This window comes from Salvelinus namaycush, chromosome 32, assembly GCF_016432855.1.
Source record: "Salvelinus namaycush isolate Seneca chromosome 32, SaNama_1.0, whole genome shotgun sequence".
In the NCBI taxonomy this organism is placed as follows: Eukaryota; Metazoa; Chordata; class Actinopteri; order Salmoniformes; family Salmonidae; genus Salvelinus; species Salvelinus namaycush.
In genome coordinates, this window is record NC_052338.1 from 19,976,736 (window position 1) to 19,998,840 (window position 22,105).

At 39.4% G+C, this 22,105-nt stretch overlaps 1 long non-coding RNA gene across 1 annotated transcript; it reads right to left on the bottom strand.

The window, feature by feature from the left end:
• Positions 1–2,186: 2,186 nt before the first annotated feature.
• On the bottom strand, positions 2,187–20,742 carry LOC120026910. Its single transcript, XR_005473246.1, has 4 exons — positions 20,596–20,742; positions 20,195–20,241; positions 2,560–2,615; positions 2,187–2,207 (listed from the first exon to the last, which is right to left on the bottom strand). It is a non-coding gene; the product is annotated as an uncharacterized LOC120026910 (long non-coding RNA).
• Between the last annotated feature and the right edge of the window lie 1,363 nt (positions 20,743–22,105).

Sequence of the window (22,105 nt, forward strand, 5' to 3'; positions counted from 1 at the left end):
GGGAGTTTTTCTAATCATAGGCCTATATGTTTTGATAAGGTTGATTCACAACTAAAGTGGCCAATTAACTCCAAAAGCAGCATATAGTCCCAAGACCCCTAGAACACAGTTGGTGATATAGCCTACAGAGCCTAGTGAAATGGGTTCTTATAAGCCAAGTCATTGCGCAATCGCGTGTGAACACAGTTTGACTGGCTACTATTTAAAAGAGGATCCCAGATTTCTCGTGTTGCTATATTTATTGCTCAATTCTTAAAATTAAGCACATTAATCCGCTTTACAAACGGTGTAGCCTACCTGGCATATTAAAAACATAACAGCACATAACCTCCACTTTCTATTAGTGCCAGGTTTTTTGGGGGGAGGTTGGCCATTCTAAAAATATATATATATTCCACACATATAGGCTATATGTAAAGACCCGATTATATTGAGAATAGTCTGATGGGTGAGAATATTAGCAATGAGAGACTGATGAAATGTGTGCAGCCTGCGCAAGAAACAGAGCAAAGTGCTTGCCTTTCATGCAACTTTTTTTCTATTCATCATTACTCGAATCATGCAGCCTTAGAATGTATTAGAAATCAAAACCTATAGCCAAACGTTTATCACAACTAAAGTTGCATAAATAACTCTAAATTGAGCATATAAGAGGTTCTGTTTCTTTGTTAAATGCTCAACACAGAATAGCCGCATGTTTGCACACCCTTGGAAATCATTTGGAGAAACATATCTTTTCTATTTTATTCAGCTATGTTCAATTTTATTGTTCTCACTATAAAATATAAATTAATGCCACGGGAATTATAAGCAATTATTGCCTGCTAAATGAACTAACTTAACCCACAGCCATATGGCATAGCCAGATCAGGGACTAACATTAGGACAACTCAGAATATGCTATTCTGTTCTTCTGAAATAGACTACATTTTCTTCATATATTGTTTCTTTAGACCTGCCCAAAACAAATAATGGATTTATTTTGATGGTGTAGGCTATATTAAATAGATTTATTAGACTTTTTAAAATGTAGATGTACTCTATGGGTGGAATCCAGGAGATGCTAAATTTGTTTGTTAAATAACGGTCAAATAACATGACATCGGCAGGAATTTGCATAACAATCCAAATTTCATGACCACCACAGCCCTAATACACTAGCATACACGTTAACTTGAATTTATTACCAGTTTTTGCCACTATGGGTCTATAAGTAGTGATTATATTGCTTCTTAAACAAGTACTGTTGGAGGTTCCACTGGTTCGGGATAGCTACAGGCACCTGTGAGGGAAGGGCAAAGGTGCTTGTTAAGAAAGGAGTAAATTCAAAAATGGCAAGTTTTCTAAACAGCAATTACTGTAGCAGTATAAAACCAGTTAAATCTATCTTAACTTTTTATCATCATTGATCACATTGGATGGGCACACCAATAATGAGCTCTGTCTGTGTGCTACACATTAAACCTGCCCACCTGTGCGGCTAGCTCCTTTGATGGAGTCAAGACAACTCAGGAAGCTGGGTTTGGTTTGTCTCAGTAACTCCTGGTGCTCCTTTTCAAGTCTCCTCCCCACTTTGCCCTGTCTTACCATGGCCCAGTCTTCCTTCGTCTACACAACAGAATGCAACGCAAAACAGCACAACATAAGGGTTAGACATCAAGTATGATCACTCCTCAAGATTAGTAAATACACCTGATCCGTTATCAATATTAACAAAACTATACCAAATTAATAATAATAAATGTTACTCTACTTGAATCACTACATTTTAATTCTTACCAGCTATAACAACTGTTTGATTCACTACAGATTGATTCTCACCATGTCCTTAAAGCACTCCCCTCTGTAGAAGGACTTGAAGCCAGGATACTGAAGCCCAGAGTCAAAGACTTCCTTCAGGCTCAGAGCGACCAGGTGCATCTCCTCTCCGTCATAAGCATACACCTGACGGTCCTCACACAGCATTATGACCAGCTGGCCACTCTCTGTCGGGTAGGGGAGGTTTTCCACAGCTCCTAACACCTCCATCGTCACACTGTCTGGTAGGTAGAAGTTCCCCCACTCCTTAACTTCCTCTTCTCCTTTGTAGGACGTGTCATCCAGGCCCCCAACCTTCCACTCTGATTTCTCTGGCTTCTTGAGAGTAATACTCGCATGGCGATGTTTGCACACTGTGTCAGAAACCCGTTTCAGGTATTCCACTGCATCTGTTGACGATATTGTAAAACAAAAGTCTCAATCTCAATTACTGGAGAGCCGGTGTCGAATATATGCAGGTTTTTGTTTTAGCCAAACTTATTATTGTATGCTAGGTCTATGCTCCACAACTTTGAATAGATCTTAAAGGCAACGTTTTGGTCAATAGTTCTTCATTAGGGTTACAACTCTGACCAAAACATGTTTCTTAAAATCAATTCTAAACACTGTGGCATACAATAATATTACTGGTGACAAAAGCTGCTGCTGTAGGCTAACCAACTGCTATGCAGCTACCATATTATCTCAAACCGTTGATTGACCAAAACCAAGGTATGACCAAGAGAACAAATCAATAGGTACCTTGTGTCTTTCCACATTGTAAGAAATTGTTCTTAATGTCCTGATAGCCTGCAGATCTGTATGGGATATAGACCAGAGACAAACTGTCATGAGTTTTTATTAGATTAACACTGGATTTGTGTGTACAGTTCTCTAATGATTTCAACCCCACCACACATTATTTATTGCTGTGTCATGTAGGAGTACATGAGATACATATATAACATATATACGTATAGGACAGCACATAGATGTATAAGCTAGCTGAACATTAAAATTAGGCAACTGAACAAGAAACACATAGTCTGCTGATTCCATTTAAGTGAAACTGACCAGACACATAGGCGCCTAAAAGCAATTGGATACCCTAAGGATAGGGGGGAACAGAACAAAGAGTGCATTGATTTAGTGGTGAAGGGAAGGGACACAGAGTTTGTTGACACACTGGGATAGAGGGTCTGGCCACCATTATAAACTAAGTGAAAACAGATGGTGGTGAATGACTTCAAAAAGGAAACTTCATTTGCATAAGGGATGGACATAATACGATGTGTGTATAAATGTTGGGGCCGGGGGCTGGGAAGCGGTGTGTGTTCCGCGGGACATTCCAGATTGCTATACAATTGTAATAAAAGCATGTTTGATTTCACAAGTTCTTGTAAGAGTTATATTTGAATTGATTTTCCACGACAGAATTTGGCGAGCTTAGCCAGAAGGGACAGGGACTGCGGAATGGCGTTCAGGGCTGGAGATAGTTTCTTTGGACAATCTTGCAAACACTATGGCCACAACTATGAAAAAGGTAAGCTTGTTCTTACATAGTTGAAATGTTTGTATGGATTGCTTCAGAGATCCTGTCTCAGCGAGAGGGGCGCCATGTAAGTCTCTCTTTCAAATTTCCTAAAAAGAAACCAGTAAATACTAAAGAACTTTTGAATTCAATGAATTTGCATGTATGTGTAATTTGGGGAATTGTATTAAATATAAATGTATGCGCATGTAGTATAAAGACTGAGTGAATAGGCGCTGTGAACTTTGCTTGTGTTAGGTGTTTAGCGGAGTGGGCATGCATGCGCTCGTTCTGATCAGACCGTTCGAATGTGTAGCTTAAATGATGCGGTTGTTTGCGCATCTGGCTGAGATGGCTGGCTATAATAAGGGACAGATAATGTAGGTAGAAAATCCTGTGATACCTCTTCAATAAAATTAGTAGAAGGAATGCTTGGACAGGTTACTTATGAATAACGGCTCTAAAAATAATAGAGAACTGCATAAATAAGTAGTTAGGAAGCCACGATACCGCTCTTTAAAAAAGGAACATTTTTGAAGAGGTCTGCTTGGGTGGGATATTGTAATAAATACCATTTAAAATAACACAAGCATATTGCTATTACATTGTTATAACTAACTTCTTTCTAAGCAGGGTTTCTCACACACCCAAAGATAGATGGCTGGCACAGACCTTTCATAAACACTGATAAGGAAAGGCTTTGATCAAAAGAGTGCTTGGGTCCGCATTTCACGAAATAATGAGACACACACACATAACCAAGGACAGAGGGCTGACTACGCACACACAAAATCTCCTGCTTAGCTGAACATTTGATAACAAAGAACTTTTGCTATAAGACTCAGAAGGATGACGCCCAGCTCATCAGGACCAATCTGAGAAGACAACAACCTGTCCAGAACCAACCAAAGGACCAGAACTTCCAGACTCAACCTACTTTCTGTGTTGTATAAAATGTCTATACATTCTGTTATCTGGGCTTTTTCTGGAGGTTCTCTATGAGCCGAAGGAACGAGACCGTATACGCTTGTACCAGATATCTTTACTCTTAAATAAAGCTGTCGCTTGTCATACAATTTACCACCTTGTCCGAATCGATCCTTGACCGGCTCGCCCTTCTCCATATCCAATTATCAACAAAAACATGGTAGCAGAGGATGGTTATCTAGATACCCGGTCCAGAGTGGTTGATGTGGATGTGAGGGGGCGAGTTGGTGGAAGGACGGTTCGCGGAGGACAGGTGAAATCTTTGGGGGGAGGTCAACAATTCTGCTCAGCTCGGGGAACTGATCTTCTGGTCGACCAATAAACAAGGTAAGCAAGACCTGTTAAATCAAACTTTGCATATTGTCGTATAGTCTATCCAAATTTTGATCAGTACTACCGAGTGTGAGTATGGATTCTTGAGTAAATTTACATATATAAATGACATGTGAACGACAGTGAAGTGAACATATGTGGGAATAATTTGTAAGTATTAAGATCTATTCATATAGTTCGGCTGTGACCGATGAGGAATAGGCTTAATTTGTGTTAAAAGTGCTATTCATATAGTTCGGCTGTGACCGATGAGGAATAGGCTTAATTTGTGTTAAAAGTGCTATTCATATAGTTCGGCTGTGACCGATGAGGAATAGGCTTAATTTGTGATAAAAAGAACTATTCGTATAGTCCGGCTGTGTCCGGTGAGGAATATAGTAAGCACTATTCAATAGTCCGGCTATTCAGTCGGTGAAGGGTAGGCTTAAAATTGGGATAGGGATTATTCAATAGTCCGGCTATTCAGCCGGTGAAGGATAGGCTTGTTCCATCCCCATCCATATAGTCCGGCTGTGACCGGTGAGGAGTGGGGTAAAGTTTGTCAAGACCTATTCATATAGTCCGGCTGTGACCGGTGAGGAGTAGGCTAGACTTATTCAATAGTCCGGGCGATTGTCCGGTGAAGAATAGTCTATTTTTGTGTTAAAAGTGCTATTCATATAGTTCGGCTGTGACCGATGAGGAATAGGCTTAATTTGTGTTAAAAGTGCTATTCATATAGTTCGGCTGTGACCGATGAGGAATAGGCTTAATTTGTGATAAAAAGAACTATTCGTATAGTCCGGCTGTGTCCGGTGAGGAATATAGTAAGCACTATTCAATAGTCCGGCTATTCAGTCGGTGAAGGGTAGGCTTAAAATTGGGATAGGGATTATTCAATAGTCCGGCTATTCAGCCGGTGAAGGATAGGCTTGTTCCATCCCCATCCATATAGTCCGGCTGTGACCGGTGAGGAGTGGGGTAAAGTTTGTCAAGACCTATTCATATAGTCCGGCTGTGACCGGTGAGGAGTAGGCTAGACTTATTCAATAGTCCGGGCGATTGTCCGGTGAAGAATAGTCTATTTGTGTTTGTAGGCGCCAGGTTGAAAAATGTTCAATGTTTAAGTGTAATGTTTCCAATGTCTAAAGTCTAAGTGTTCAACGTCTAAAGGGTAATGTTCATAGTGGGAAAAATGTAAATGTTTAATGTATACATGTAAAAAATTTTGGATTCTGGATTTTATCCAGTGACGGGCTAAGTACAGTCGGATAGTCAAACATATACACTGATATACGCACACACATTACCAAAACTATTCTGTACTAAATTCCACTGCATTAAAATAAAATATGACGACCCCAAATACTCCAAAGCTAAAATTTAACGATTTTCTAGATCAGAAGATACAAGACAAGTAAGGGGGAAAAGAACAAGACTGGAAGAGTGGCACCCCAGTTCTTTTGGTATGTCTAGATATGGCATGGAACACGAATGTAGGTGTAACCTTTTGACCTATTTTCATTGCATTTTCATGTGGTTTGATCACCCACAGGGAAATGTAGTGAGGATAATGAAATCGTGGTCATTTGGAATACTAATTTTGAGATAATAGAGTTTATAACTCTTGACCATAATTGCAATTAACCACAGAGGAGTCAGGTTTCTGGTTTTAAACATTGGCTATGACGGTTTTGAATGGGCTGTTATTGAATTGGTTTGAACAGGAGATATTTTAAGCCTATAGGGCATGGAAATAAAAGTGATAGAGAGCTTATTAGTAAAGAAAGGAATTTATATGGTTAGCATTTGTTTTGGCCATAAGAAGATAGAGATAGGTTTATTAAGGTTATGTAAGGACTTTAGAGATTGACACTATAAGACATGTTGTTAATTTTAAATCCATGATTTTAGATAAAGTCAAAACAGTGAGACACTTAGTTAATGTTTGGGACCAAGCTACAGACAGATAAGGGAAAGGGCAGACAGAGTGGCCCTCCCCGCACTGCTGAGACCTTGAAGGTTTGAGAGCAGAGAAGGGAGTTTTGGAAGGGGGCGCCAGGACAGAGATAACAGAATGGGTAGATAACAGTTACTGAATGGAGACAAAAGGGAGAATTGGACATGTGGAAAATGAAAGGGGCGCTCCTACATGATAATGTAGAACATAAGAATATTTTACTATTCTTACCTAAGTCATTATTTAGAATAGGTAAGGTTGTTACCTGGCTAGAGCCAGGTATCAAGAGGGGGATGGGTACATTGTGGTCTAGGATAGGATGGGGCCTATTGGATAATAAACTAATTATAAAAATAAATAAAAAAATAATAATAAAAAAATAAATAATAATAATAATTATAGCTAACAAATAGGTATAGAAGTTAAATATATAATCAGATAAAACAAATGAGAAACTGGTGGTTAACCAAACCTGTATGTCCAAGATTTTATGCATTGCAGGTGAATTAAAGGAGAAGGTGATTCACCCGACCTGGGGGCATATCGCACTTGGAGGGTGAGACACACTGACACTGCCGAATGATCACAGAGTTAAGGAGAAGAACCGTTACTAATAGAGTTCGGGGATCAACTCCTTAATGAAGAATTCCCTGCCCCCGACCTTTCCTCACTGTGTTTGTTCATAGAAGTGAAAGTGTGTCTGGCTTCTTGCTGATGATGTTTTCTCTGGGAGAGGGTGGGGCTTTACAGGATTGCTTGTAGTCCTGAGCTGTCTGTTTAGGATACGATGGGGATGTTACCATCACAGTACTGCCAGAACCACCACCAGTTCCAACAGACCAGGTTCAGCCGGCCTCCTCCACCACTTCAAGACCAAGTCCCACGCCATCACCTGAACTCTACAATCTGGTATAGAAGTCCGTCCCCAGAAGACACCATGGGGGTTAAGGCATATGGGGGATATTACAGCTGTAACACTGGTACAGGTAGAGGTATGGACTATGGGAGGTTCCCTACTGCTGCCTGCATCACTAATGTCACTAATAACTAGAGGTGTTGCTGATGTATGGTGGATGTGTGGACCTGCCAGGCGGTTGACCACATTTTGAAAGGAGATTATCAGGGAACATGTGTTTTGGCCAGTCTGATAAACACCATTGCCTAATATTGAGGTTACAGCTAACCAACTTTTGGGAGCTGCACATGACAGAGGCTTGGGACCAACCCAGGAGACGGCAGAAACGTGACGCTCCTTGGTCCAAGAGTACAGATAACATCCACACCAACCTGTTGGGGGTCCCAATAGGGGTCCCCCACGAATTCCAGACATTAAACAGGAATGATGGCCTGTGGTATTTATTGCCCATTATTGACCCAGCTATTGTTGATGCTAAGCAGAATGCCTGGATCAATTATATCTACTATAATCAACAATGATTTGTTAACTACACCCACACTGCACTTACGGGGGTGGCTGAACAATTGGATGCCACCTCGTAGACAAAATAGACTAGCACTAGACATGATTCTGGCCAACCAGGGAGGTGTATGTAAAATGTTTGGAGAACAGTGTTAGACGTTTGTCCCTAACAATACTAGTCCGGATGGGAGCATTTCAAAAGCTCTGAGTGGGTTGGCAAGGTTATCGGTGGAGATGGGGGGTCTTGCAGGTGTGGAGGAGAGTGGACTGTTCCCTTGGCTGGGTGGTTGGTTTGGTAAGTACACTACAGTGATGATTACTGGATTTCTGACCCTAAGTTGTTGTTTTTAATATGCTCATGTTCCGTAATGCCTGTATCATACCTTGTTTGAAGAAGTCTGTTACAGATGTGGAAAGGGCCTATGGTATGATGCCGTTGCTTGATGCTCCAGTTGGAGAGGCTGATACGGAATCAAGCTTTCGCAGGAGAGTGGGCCTGACAGAGGAGGACCCTTGGTTTGCTGTAGTTGATGTTGTCGAATGAATAAAAAAGTGATGTTTGTCCTCCCTGTTGTGAAGGTTTGAAGTTCCTGGGTGGCGACGAGCCCACCTGGTACAGGTTGTATAGAGGGATGGACCTGAGGGTTTAACATTTTCTCGTTTTTTGGTTACTAATGTGTGGTTGGCCACTCCAGGTGTAGTTATTGGAGTGGTCTCCTTTTTGGTCCTTGCTCATTTACGACTCAACTTACATTGATGCTATTGGTGTCCCTAGGGGGTGCCAGATGAATATAAACTGGTGGACCAAGTGGCAGCTGGGCTTGAATCTTCTGTTTGTTGGTGGTGCACAGTTAATAAAAATGTGGACCGAATCAATTACATTCATTTTAATGTTCAGAAACTAGGCAATTGGACTCAACAAGGCTTCGAGGCGGTCCATGGCCAATTGGAAGCTACTTCCCTGATGGCATTCCAAAATAGAATCGCGGTGGATATGTTGTTGGCTGAACGTGGAGGTGTTTGTGCCATGTTCGGGGAGCAATGTTGTACTTTCATTCCCAATAACACAGCAACTGATGGTAGCCTGACCATTGCCTTAGAAGGCTTGAGGACTCTTAATGGTAAGATGAAATCCCATTCTGGTGTAGACACCTCCATGTGGGATTCCTGGATGGATGCTTTTGGGAAATATAAAACCCTGGTGTCCTAAATTTTGGTTTCTATCTCAGTGTTTGCAGCCATTTTGGTTTTGTGTGGTTGCTGTTGCATACCATGCATTCGTTCACTCACCACTAGGGTCATATCTAAAGCCATTGACCCAACAAGCCCTTCCCAGATGTTTCCTCTTTTAGGGGATGAAGGCCCTCCATCTTTTGAGGACAACAACATGCCTGCTGCTTTTACCTTTTTCTAGTTTATGTCACGTCTCTTAGGAGACGTGAAGAGAGGGCATATGAAACTTTCTCTTCAAGAAAGTTTCTGCATATAATACTCCTGCTTGATCCCATGTTTATGTCACGTCTCTTAGGAGACGTGAAGAGAGGGAATCAAAACTTTCTCTCTGAGAAAGTTTCCCTGGTTGTTTACTTTTGCTTTTCTTACTTTTACCTAGTTTATGTCACGTCTCTTTGGAGACGTGAAGAGAGGGAATCAAAACTTTCTCTCTGAGAAAGTTTCCCTGGTTGTTTACTTTTGCTTTTCTTACTTTTACCTAGTTTATGTCACGTCTCTTTGGAGACGTGAAGAGAGGGATTTGTAATAAATACCATTTAAAATAACACAAGCATATTGCTATTACATTGTTATAACTAACTTCTTTCTAAGCAGGGTTTCTCACACACCCAAAGATAGATGGCTGGCACAGACCTTTCATAAACACTGATAAGGAAAGGCTTTGATCAAAAGAGTGCTTGGGTCCGCATTTCACGAAATAATGAGACACACACACATAACCAAGGACAGAGGGCTGACTACGCACACACAAAATCTCCTGCTTAGCTGAACATTTGATAACAAAGAACTTTTGCTATAAGACTCAGAAGGATGACACCCAGCTCATCAGGACCAATCTGAGAAGACAACAACCTGTCCAGAACCAACCAAAGGACCAGAACTTCCAGACTCAACCTACTTTCTGTGTTGTATAAAATGTCTATACATTCTGTTATCTGGGCTTTTTCTGGAGGTTCTCTATGAGCCGAAGGAACGAGACCGTATACGCTTGTACCAGATATCTTTACTCTTAAATAAAGCTGTCGCTTGTCATACAATTTACCACCTTGTCTGAATCGATCCTTGACCGGCTCACCCTTCTCCATATCCAATTATCAACAATATTCACGGCAGAATAGTCTGTGGGTGGATATGTAGTAAATAAATATTTCATGGTTACCGCTCTGAAAGGAGGACTGTACGGGTGAAATATTTAGGTTGCAGGAAAAACGTTGGCCCGATTGTGCGGCGTTCAACTGCAAAAGTAGCTTATACGGTTAAAACATAAATCAGTAGTTAAATAAATATTCATGGTTACCGCTCTGAAAGGAGGACTGTACGGGTGAAATATTTAGGTTGCAGGAAAAACGTTGGCCCGATTGTGCGGCGTTCAACTGCAAAAGCAGCTTATACGGTTAAAACATAAATCAGTAGTTAAATAAATATTCATGGTTACCGCTCCGAAAGGAGGACTGAACGGGTGAAATATTTAGGACGTTGGCCCGATTGTGCTGCGTTCAAATGGAAAAAAATCCTGCGAATAAAAAACGCTCTGTCTAGCTAACGGGGTTTTGTAATTCAGTAGGTCACGCCACAATAGTACTCTAATAATAGAAGAAAAGATCAGTATTGGGGGGTGAATAGGATATGAAGACAAGCTGATCCGATTAGACAGTAGTCTCGTCATATTGTAGAAATCCTAGCAGTCTAGGCTTATGTAGGAGGAAGTGAATTAAGTCAATAAAGAAAGACTAAGTTGTTTTGAGGTAAAAACAAAGGGATTGAATGAACGGATGAAACATAAAAGGATGAATGAAAATGTTGTAAGAAATGAGTAGATCTGTGTAGAGATAGAACATTAGGAAGAAAGAAAGGACAGGTTGTGTGTGTGTGTAGGCAGAACGTCCAGAAGAGAGAGCGCGCAGCCCTCCTGTGAATTGAGTATAGAGTTGTAGAAGGGTGCAGTTAACTGCTATTAGGCAGATGGAACGGAATTAAGAAACATCGAAGTAAAATAAGTTGTGATCAAGGATAAAAACACTGATGTGATAAAGTGGTAAGAGACCGCGGTAAAAATAACAAAAAGGTGTCAAAACAAATAATAAATAAAAATACTTAAAAAGGCGTTAACCGAATAGTATAAAACGAATAGAAAAGTGTGAAACAAAACAGAAAGTAGAATCACCGATAAATTGAAATTATACTATAAAGTTAAAAACGAATCTAGGTTAGTTAAGATAAATAGTGGAATCCAGGACACATTAAGAATTCACGTACGGTGAAACAAAGAAAGAGGAAAAAACAGGCCGTCAGTCACTTTGTGCCTACAGAAGCTACGGTCTAAAAATAGCCTGAAGAGCAGAGAGGGGTGCAAAATGGAGTGGCCAGGATATACAGGAGAACAGGGGAGGCTTGACTCACTAGTAAATTGACCATAGGATCAAACAATAAGAATATAGAGAAGAGGTAAGAAAGTATAGACAAAATAAATAAATAAAGGTAAAAGTAAGACGTTAGATAGAGATCTTAACGGAGCGGGCAGTGGACCTGTGTGGCTCAGTTGGTAGAGCATGGTGCTTGCAACGCCAGGGTTGAGGGTTCAATTCCCACGGGGGGACCATGATGAATATGTATGAACTTTCCAATTTGTAAGTCGCTCTGGATAAGAGCATCTGCTAAATGACTTAAATGTAATGTAAATGTAATCTTAAAAATTGATTAGAACTGTAACAACAAACCAAACGAATAAAATGAATAAATAATTATATCTGTAAAGGGAAAAACACAGTGATATTTGAAGTACTGTACTAGAATAAGACATTAAGTCATCTGTAGTATTCAGAAATAATGTCTGTACTGTATAGAGTAGGCTTCGATAAAAGAAATTAAGTGATGTGACAAATGAATTATTAATTGGAAAGGAGATTAGCTCTACCTCGGAAAAATAGTAAATAAAAGGTGTATAATACATGGGAGTATTTAGGAAAAATAAATAAATAAATAGTGGCATGACAACAAAATGACTGTTTCCATAGAATAGAGAGAGAAGGACACTATTACCTGATAAACAGGATGAATAGAATAAGGGAGGCACAGTCGCATGGGACCAAAATGTGAAGCTCGATTTGCAGGCGTTCTGATGTCAACATTCTATCATCAGAAAATACATTGCGATGAGGTACAAATGTGGTTCCTCTAGTCCTCGCAGACGTGCGAGTGATTAGCAGAACTATTGACAATATCTAAGAACGAATAAGAAAATAGCTCTCTGTTTTGAATATGGGTATAGCGGGTATGGGGAAAATTAGTGTAATGTGACACTAGAACTTAGTGCGGTAGCAGGAAATGCCGCTATACAAGAGTTTATATCCTTGTCAAAATAACAAACAACTAATCGGTTTGAGGTTAGTGAGAATGGAATTTTTTACTTGGCGGTGTATAGTCTCTGAGCGAACAATGAGTGTTTCATAGAGATTACAGTTTATATGTGGTCAAGAAGTAGTATTAGATCACGTTTGACTTGACATCTAGTAGAGTACCGATGGAATTTTAATTGTTAGACATTGTATACCACAATTCTCTGGAACTGTTAAAGACGCTTTAGAATAAAATCTATAGATAAGTAAAATTATTGGTTTGCTGACTAAAAGGTAACATTGTGAATATTAACGATATGTACACTTTCTTTTCCAGAAAGAATAAGAAAAAAAAGGGTTTTTAATCTTCTCTGGTCAAAATTGTCATTGGAGACTGCATTCCTGTGGAAAGCAGTTAATTAAAGTTAGCCGCTTTAAAAATAAAAATATCTGGATAAGGCTAAAAAATGGAGTTCTGGATGAGTGAGTCCAGTCCCTTTGTGTTATTGGCTTATGGTTCACTAGTAAGTACACCATGTACTGGAAATGAATATGCATTAGTAGATTTATTGGAAGGGTTTTTTCCAATTCAGTTTCAAATTGGGTATGCAAAAGGATGGAAATGTTTTTGAAAAATGTATTTAAGTTGTTCCTAAAGAAAGGGGGAGTGGAAACATATTAATGGTGTCAAAATGCCCTGAATCCTAAGAATTTCCTGTGAAAGACTGATCACCTTTTACTAGAAATTGTTGGAACAGGTGGGATTTACTTATAAAATGTTTAAAAGACACCAGACTCTATTCAAACTGTATAATTACTTTGAAAATCTATTATGTCCCTGGGAAAATTATGAAGAGTTGTACCCTTAAATTGAATAAGTTATTCGAATAGGTTTATTTTAATTTTTATTTTGATATAACATGGGTTCATAGGTAAAACTATCAGTTCCTTGGGGTTATGGTCTTTGGGTAAATACACAAATGTGCTTTGTTCATTCTGCATATAAAAAGTGATGAAAGTTACTCCAAAGGGTTTATTGGAGTGTGGGTCTCTGTGAGGGTTTTGTTGATAAATACCTCATCTGTAATTCATCTGAGAGATCACCAGTAGAATAAGGGAGTTATCATAAAAGGTGACGTCAGAATGCTTTAAGGCATGGGAGAGAATATCACTACAAGTGGGTGTGGAGCTCAAACCCACCCTAACTGACTGAATAGTGAGGGACAACTGTGTCTGATGACCTGTGAACTGTATCTAAAAAAAGACATGCTGAAATGATATGGGCCAGGGAGAATAATGACTTAAAGGAATTGGGGTACTGATCTTTTATTACCAGGCCACTCATGAGAGAAAAACTGAGACAAAAGGGCTATTGGGAAAATAGATAATACTGGTAATAAAAGTGTTTAGTATAAATGTAAATTATTAAAGGGATGATGTGTATTGAATAGATAAGGTCAAATTTGAGTTAAAGTAAACACTAAGGACTGTTATCCTGAATATTGGATTGGAAAAAGTATTTAAAAAAGAACTGTTTAGTTATTTGGATATAGAACTGTTTAACGTTAATAGGCTTAGGGAAGCTCTGGAATCTAATCCTGAGACAAGGTGGTTGACAAAACTTACAGAATATTAGATTAAAGGTTTTTTGTTTCTTTTGTTTTATAATGTCATTGGAATTGTAATGATAAAATGTAATGTTTAATTGAATAAAAAGGTAGTCTGTTATGCGATGATACCCAAGAATGAAGAAGAAAGAGACCAATAATAACATGGGCATAGAATGAAACAGATGGACGTTTTCTCCAGGTTTAATTACATTACAAATAGTGGAAATTTATTGCAAATGTGTAATTATTATTAAAAAAAAAAAATTTTCTCTTTTTCTCGTTTGGTCAATTTATTTTTGTTTTGAGGAACATAAGGTTGTGTATATGTTCCTGAGGAGGGACTGATACTGATATAAATGATATATAAATTGACTTAAGGATGTTTTAAGTATGTATCAAACAATGGCTGTTATGGGTTAGGGGACTCATAAATGAAGGTAATGGTAGTGAAGGGGTGTTATTTCTAGAAACTATGTATAAAAATAGAGATAATTCACAGAAAAGGAAAGACAGCTGGCTGTGTAAAATATAGGGACAATTCTAAAGTAAATAGAACAATTCACATATCTAAAGATATGGTAAAAAGAATAAGTGGTGGCATTTTGAACATTAGAGCAAAAGTTTAAGAAACTTATGACTTAGTTTTGTTAGGATTGGATATTAATCCAACTGGAAGACACTTGACTGATTATATGTTATTTTACAGCAGTTGCTGTAGGGAACATCATTTGACTATCATTATGAATATTTCTGTGGCAGGAGGCCAGGTATTTGAGGCAGAATGATTACATAGAGCTGTTATTAAAAATGAAGATTTAGTGATCTTGCTATAAGAAGAAAGTCTGTTGTCAGGAAATAACCCATGTGTTAGTGTGTATGTCCTCAGGAAAAAACAGCCAGAAATGGAAGGGCTTGGGCTGTATTCTGGAGACTGAGTGTACATCAAGATACACCAGGCTGGTGGTATACTTCTTACAACACTGCAGTGGTAAAGATCTTCATGTCTCTCTTTGGTGGGTGCATAAGTCTCACGAGAAGTGAGGTCTAGCTGAATAATGGGTGAGCTTGAAAACACCATGACAGAGGACGTGGAATCAGAGAGAGAGAGAGAGAGACTAGATTCCACTATAGACATACTGGGTTGAGTTTGGAGGCTACTTGTTTCATTTTTTAATACATCATGTGAAAGAGAATGGATGATAGGATATTATACTCTAAACAAACATGTTAAAGGAATTGATGTGAAAGCATATACAGTGTTGAATTACTTCAAGAAGAGATAATGTTGATTAAGGTTATGCACATGATTGTCAGTTGAAATGGAGCAGATGGGAAACTAAGTAAAAATGACATGATTTGGGAACACCTCTCAGAACCTGGGGCCAAAAGGGGAAGACTGGGTGGAAGCATGAGGAAGCTTTTTAGGGCTTTTATTTTTGTGGAGTCCAGCAGAAAAAGTATCCTGGAGGCATAGAGTCAGGTGAAGAGAGAGTGGGAATTGTCATGGTCTCAGATTTCAGTTTTCATGAATATATTTATGCATAACACATAACATTGTCAATGCTGTTATTTTTTGTCGTTTTCCAAGTCTTATGTTTAGGAAACCAGAAGGAGAGGGGTTCGCCAGCTTCAGCTGGAATGTCTGTTTGTTGTGTGATGAGTGATGGAAGTAAGAGGATGTATGGTGCAATCATAGAACAGAGGCCATAAGTCTCTAAGTATGAATGCCTCACAGAAAGTAGGCAGAAACCTGAATCAGGATGAGAGGTTCCGTGTCTGATGATCCAAGGGGACCAGAAGGACCTCTCCCAGTGACACCAGGAGATCTAGTACACGTTCGAGTGTTCCGGAGGAAGTGGGATCCACCGAGGAGAGAAGGACCCTATGAGGTGGTCAAAGCAACAACAACGGCCGTCCAAGTGAAAGGAAGCCAGACGTGGTACCATCTGAACCACTGCACTGAGTCCCAACAGAGAGAAGGACACAACCATATAGAGATGAGGACACAGAGGATGTTGACTCACCAGGAGGGAGCCCGGAGGGAGCAGGAGCAGCGGAAACGATTGAGACGCCAGGGAGGAGCCAAGAAAACAGCAAATCAAGTGAAAGCCAAAATGTGACAGGTGCACCGACTAATGCACCCAGAAGAGGAGGAGAGGACTCACAAGGAACAGAATGAGAACATTTCTTCCCTAAAATTGAAACCCTTCCAGATGGAAGCTAAGTCCGGCCTGAGGAGGGAGCCTCAGGTGAAGAAAGAGAAGGAAAAGTCCCGCAAGCTGAAGAAAATGGGGATTTCCTCACAATTGACTTTTCAACTCTTGAATGGTCTCCTTTACAGACAATTGAAGGTAGAACAACAAAAGAATAATGACATTGACATAAACAAAAGTAACAGTGAACACTAGTACAGAAACAACAGACTCACGCACAATCAAAATGTATGGTGGAAGCAGGAAGAGAAGAAAGGAATCAGCTGAACAATCCAAAAAGACTGACAAGGTTAGAATCTCTGTTCCACCTCAACTTATAACAGAAGCAGGAGAACTGAAGTCTATCTCAATCATAAGGATCAAACCCTTACCGGAGATGGCACTCTGTGGATGGACACATCACCAAACAAAGGGACAAGTCGTTTGGGATCCGAAAGGATGTGACCTGACATTAATCAAAGAAAAGGACGAGAGGGTGCTCATCATGAATCAGATTGAACCAGTTGAAGGTGAAGAATTAATAGTTGAAATAACAAGAACAACAGTGACCGAAGGGAGTAGCACCACGGTCATTAAGATTGATCCTACCCCTGCACCTGAACAGGAAGAACCTGTGACAACAAGGGTGGCGGCTGCTGTGACGACCACAGTAGCTACCACTAAGATGACATCGACTGCCCTTACCAAGCAGACCACCGTATCCACAAAGCAATCTGAGACATCAGAGTCAGGAGAGTTTTTTTACTGACATTTGGAACTTTCTGATAAACTCTAATGATCTACCTCAAGATAAGAACATTGAAAAAGCGACAGAATTAGATATATCAGAATCAGAACCACTCAGGGACACCACATGAGAAGAAGTAGTGAAGAAGGAGTGATACGAATGAGCTAAGTATATGGCAAACAAACACAAAATGGACAATTGTATTTTGTGTAGAAAATCAACTTTGTCTGATCTTTTAATAGTCTCTGAACCAGCATCATTTAAAAACTGTGTAAGTTGGAAAAATGACCATTGTACCAATAGAAAGTATTCTATTCCCTTGTGTGACATAGAATGTAGGATTGCTCTGGGTAAGCACTAGGGGTAAAACTATGTTTAATGAGACCATGCTGGGAGACAACGATTGTGCTGCCTATAACATTAGAACTGAATCAAATGGACCTCAATTAGACAGAAGTACCGTGGTTAAAGGAAAATATGAATGTTTTTACAGACACCACACCGAAGGAATGGATGTAGGAAACACCACTGTAGAATGTGATACTATTTGGGTGTTAGAGAATGTGGGAGTACGTAGAAATAATGATAAAGGGTTGATAATGAATAGAGAAGGGTTGTGTGGTAAAATAACTCAGGTTGCGCCATCTCTTACTATGTTGAAAAATCAAGACAGAGGTATTGCTGATTGTTCTTTCCACACATCCAGAAACTAACTGTTGAATGTATTATCTGATGGATGGATTGGTCTTTGTGCCTTAGTTAGAGCAATTAAATAGGTTACTATTATTAAATCACCCCATGATGACTATGTTAAACCTAGAGTTAAAAGGGCTTATGAGAAGGATCCTGAGGTATACCTTAATGCAATTGGACTGCTTAGAGGTGTACTTAGGGAGTTCAAGGCAAGAGATGAAGTTAAATCAGGATTTGAATCTATATTTTTGTGGATAAGACCAAATAAAAACTTAGAGTGGATTAATTATATATACTACAACCAACAGAGATTCATTAACTATACTGACTCGGATCTGATGGCGTTGGGGGAACAGGTACAGGATACCAGTAAAATGACTTGGCAAAATAGACAGGATCTCAATTGGCTCTTAGCGGAGAAGGGTGGAGTTTGTGTCATGTTTGGGGATGACTGTTGCACCTTTATTCCCAATATTGCTATGGCCAAACTCAAAGGATTACGAGCAGAAGTAAAGGCTAATGCTGGTTTAGACTCTCATGTATGCGTTTGGTTGGACCTAGCGTTAGGAAAGTGGGCAGCCATGTTTGCTAGGATGGCCATCATGTTGGGAGGAGGGTTGTTGGCTTTGGGTATTGCATTTTGTTGTGTTATACCCCTGGTAAAGTCAATTGTGGTTCAGACAACAGTTAAATAGATGTCTGTAAGGAGAGATGACCCTCCTGTGGTGATTGATCCTGTACCGGGTAGCCCAGGCAAGTATACTAATAAGTATGGAAAGCCTTGTAATGCGGTCGGTGGACCTTTGGACTGCCCCTTTGGGAATCCAAACTGTCTATATAGAGTAGTTCCTGGAGGTGGTTATGCTGCCATGATTTCCGTAAGGATGGTCTACCTGTATATGCTGTATTCCCAAATTCAGGCGAATGTCTACTTGTACATGTCCACAAAAAGTGTCATTTGCGCCGTAAGTGCAAGTGGTGCACAAAATTTAATGTGGAAGGCCATGACCTTCACGGAGACCCCGTGTTTTGCGGTAAATGTTAAAGAGGTGATTGTAGAATCTGTCAGGATGAGGACTGTGCTCCTATGTAAGGATTTTAGTATATCTATTTTTGTTTAAGGCCTTGTGTTTTTGTATGTTTGGTTGAATTTTTAGATATGTATATCAATGAATATATATGGTTTCCTTTAATTAAAGCTAGTTATGCCTTCTAAAAAACTAGGTTAATTTCAAAAACATGTTAGGTAACAGGGGGTATTCCGGTTACAAGTGTCTATGGACCATGTCCTTAATCTTCTTAACAAAGGTTGGTATCATTGATATCACTTTATTAGAGAGGTGTCTGCGAGGGAGGATCATGTTGAAATGCTTAAAGTTAGAATGATGTTGTGTCAATTTTCTTTTATAACTGCATGTAGGTCTTTGATTTTCTCATATTCAATTTATTATTATACTCATTGTATTATCTTCTATTTTTTATTTTCACATAACTGAGACAACCTCAGGCAAGGCTAGGTACCTACATGCTCATGTTTTTAAAAAAATTTAATATATTAATCTTTTTAATTTTATACCAAATTAGATCTTTTACTCTCATGAAAACTAGAGATGTTTGGTCTAGTTAGGTTTTCTTTAATGTTTCTGTTTGGATCTTTTACTCCTATTTCACATTGGAGATGTTTGGTCTAATTGGTTTATATGCTTTACTTTGTTTTTATTTTTATTTTATTTTATTGTCCGTCATATGTATTCTCATTTACCATTCCAAAGTCATATTTGCATAATTTATGTGGCTATTTAGCCTCAGAGGAGGGATGTGTAGGAGTACATGAGATACATATATAACATATATACGTATAGGACAGCACATAGATGTATAAGCTAGCTGAACATTAAAAATAGGCAACTGAACAAGAGACACATAGTCTGCTGATTCCATTAAGTGCAACTGACCAGACACATAGGCGCCTAAGGCAATTGGATACCCTAAGGATAGGGGGGAACAGAACAAAGAGTGCATTGATTTAGTGGTGAAGGGAAGGGACACAGAGTTTGTTGACACACTGGGATAGAGGGTCTGGCCACCATTATAAACTAAGTGAAAACAGATGGTGGTGAATGACTTCAAAAAGGAAACTTCATTTGCATAAGGGATGGACATAATACTATGTGTGTATAAATGTTGGGGCCGGGGGCTGGGAAGCGGTGTGTGTTCCGCGGGACATTCCAGCTGGCTATACAATTGTATTAAAAGCATGTTTGAATTCACAAGTTCTTGTAAGAGTTATATTTGAATTGATTTTCCACGACAGTCATTACAACACACTAACTAGATACATTTTAGTGAATCTGCTCAATTTAATAAATCCCTTACGCCATCTCTGTATGTGCTGTAGCCTGATCAAGGGCAGTTGACGTTTTCTGAAGGAGGAAGGAAACAGAATATAAAGATAGGACGCCTGAACAGTCACCATTAGAGGAGCATCACTCATGTTGCATAACGTTTGGACAAGACAAAACGCAGTCATCATTCGCTATTATTGTCTGACAGCTTGTTCAACTGCTCATTTCATGTAACATAAAAAGGTCAGAAATATTTGATATAATTAGATCTACTAAAAGAAAAGGTTTGAAAGAAATGTTCTAAAACATTCAGACATAAAAATACCCTTAAAGCTATCAAAAGTAAAAGTGAAACTATTGAGCACAAAAACAACTTGAAATGCAAACAACATACGCAATCATCATTTATTTCACCAATTTAATTAAGCCTACCTGCCACTATTATTGTGAAGAAATGTCGTGAATTGGCAAGTAAGATGCTTATTTCCTAACTCTGTAGACACGAAGAGAGAACGGACCGCTGTGCAATTCACGACGCACAGAAATTTCTGCCGTTTGCTTTTCCGCGTTTGAAGTAAACATAACGTCACAGATGATTCACAGGATGTACAAGTGTGACGCATCCGGTTGGAGTTTCCGCTCAACTGCGCAAGTGCAGGCAGTCAAACCAAAGGCACTCCTTATATACAGCATGAAGTCGTTTTTGACGGAAAAAAAAACGTGTCAGTTTGTCACTTTCACGAAGTTGGAGAAATAACATGTTCAAATTCTTAAGAAGTTGGAGAAATAACATGTTCAAATTCTTAAGAAATTGGCTCGAATCTTGGTTGTGACTTTAGATTTTGAAAAAATGAACAACTCAAACCCCGGCCTGGTCTACTTAGTCTGCTTCGCAAGAGATTCAGAAAGTCTTGCGATGTTGCGACTCTGGGTTTAGAAACTCTGTGCCTATAATCATTCTCCATGGTTTGAACACTGAAGGGTGGTTGTGACTAGAGAGAGTACAACTACTGTACGACCAGAAGTGACTTTTCGTAACAGGCTAGGAGAGCATTTTATTTAACCCTAACCCTTTTCCTAACCTAATTCTCATAACCTGCCACCTAAATGATCCTAACCTGCCACCTAAATGATCCTAACCTGCCACCTAAATGATCCTAACCTGCCACCTAAATGATCCTAACCTGCCACCTAAATGATCCTAACCTGCCACCTAAATGATCCTAACCTGCCACCTAAATGATCCTAACCTGCCACCTAAATGATCCTAACCTGCCACCTAAATGATCCTAACCTGCCACCTAATTGATCCTAACCTGCCACCTAATTGATCCTAACCTGCCACCTAATTGATCCTAACCTGCCACCTAATTGATCCTAACCTGCCACCTAAATGATCCTAACCTGCCACCTAAATGATCCTAACCTGCCACCTAAATGATCCTAACCTGTCCGTATGGGAGCAGCAGCTAGCATCAACCATATGCTCAGTAGGCCTACTATAAATACCACAAACTCTGCCACTAGAGAGCACCACCCAGACATTCTAGTGGTAAATACAACAATAACAACATTTTAGATGCCACAATTTCCTATAACCTGGGGATAATTCTAATGCACACAATCAAGAAAAGAGGGGGCAGTCAGGTGCACAAGAGATTAAGTTTATGGGTAAAATGAACAGAACACAAAATATATTAAAAAGTAAGAACAGACAGCGGCTAGAAGATGCCCATTGTATAACCCCTGGCCCCAAATGTAGCCGTATAATTTATTCAATTACATCAAGGTCCTCTCAGTCTATCCATGTCCTCATCTTTTATTTACCATTATTTAAGCAGGTAGCCCCACAGACTAAAGTCTCTTTTGCAAAGGGAGCCCTGCATCAGAAGAGCAGCAATGAATTACACATTAAGAAGTGGCCCTAAAAAGTAGACTACAA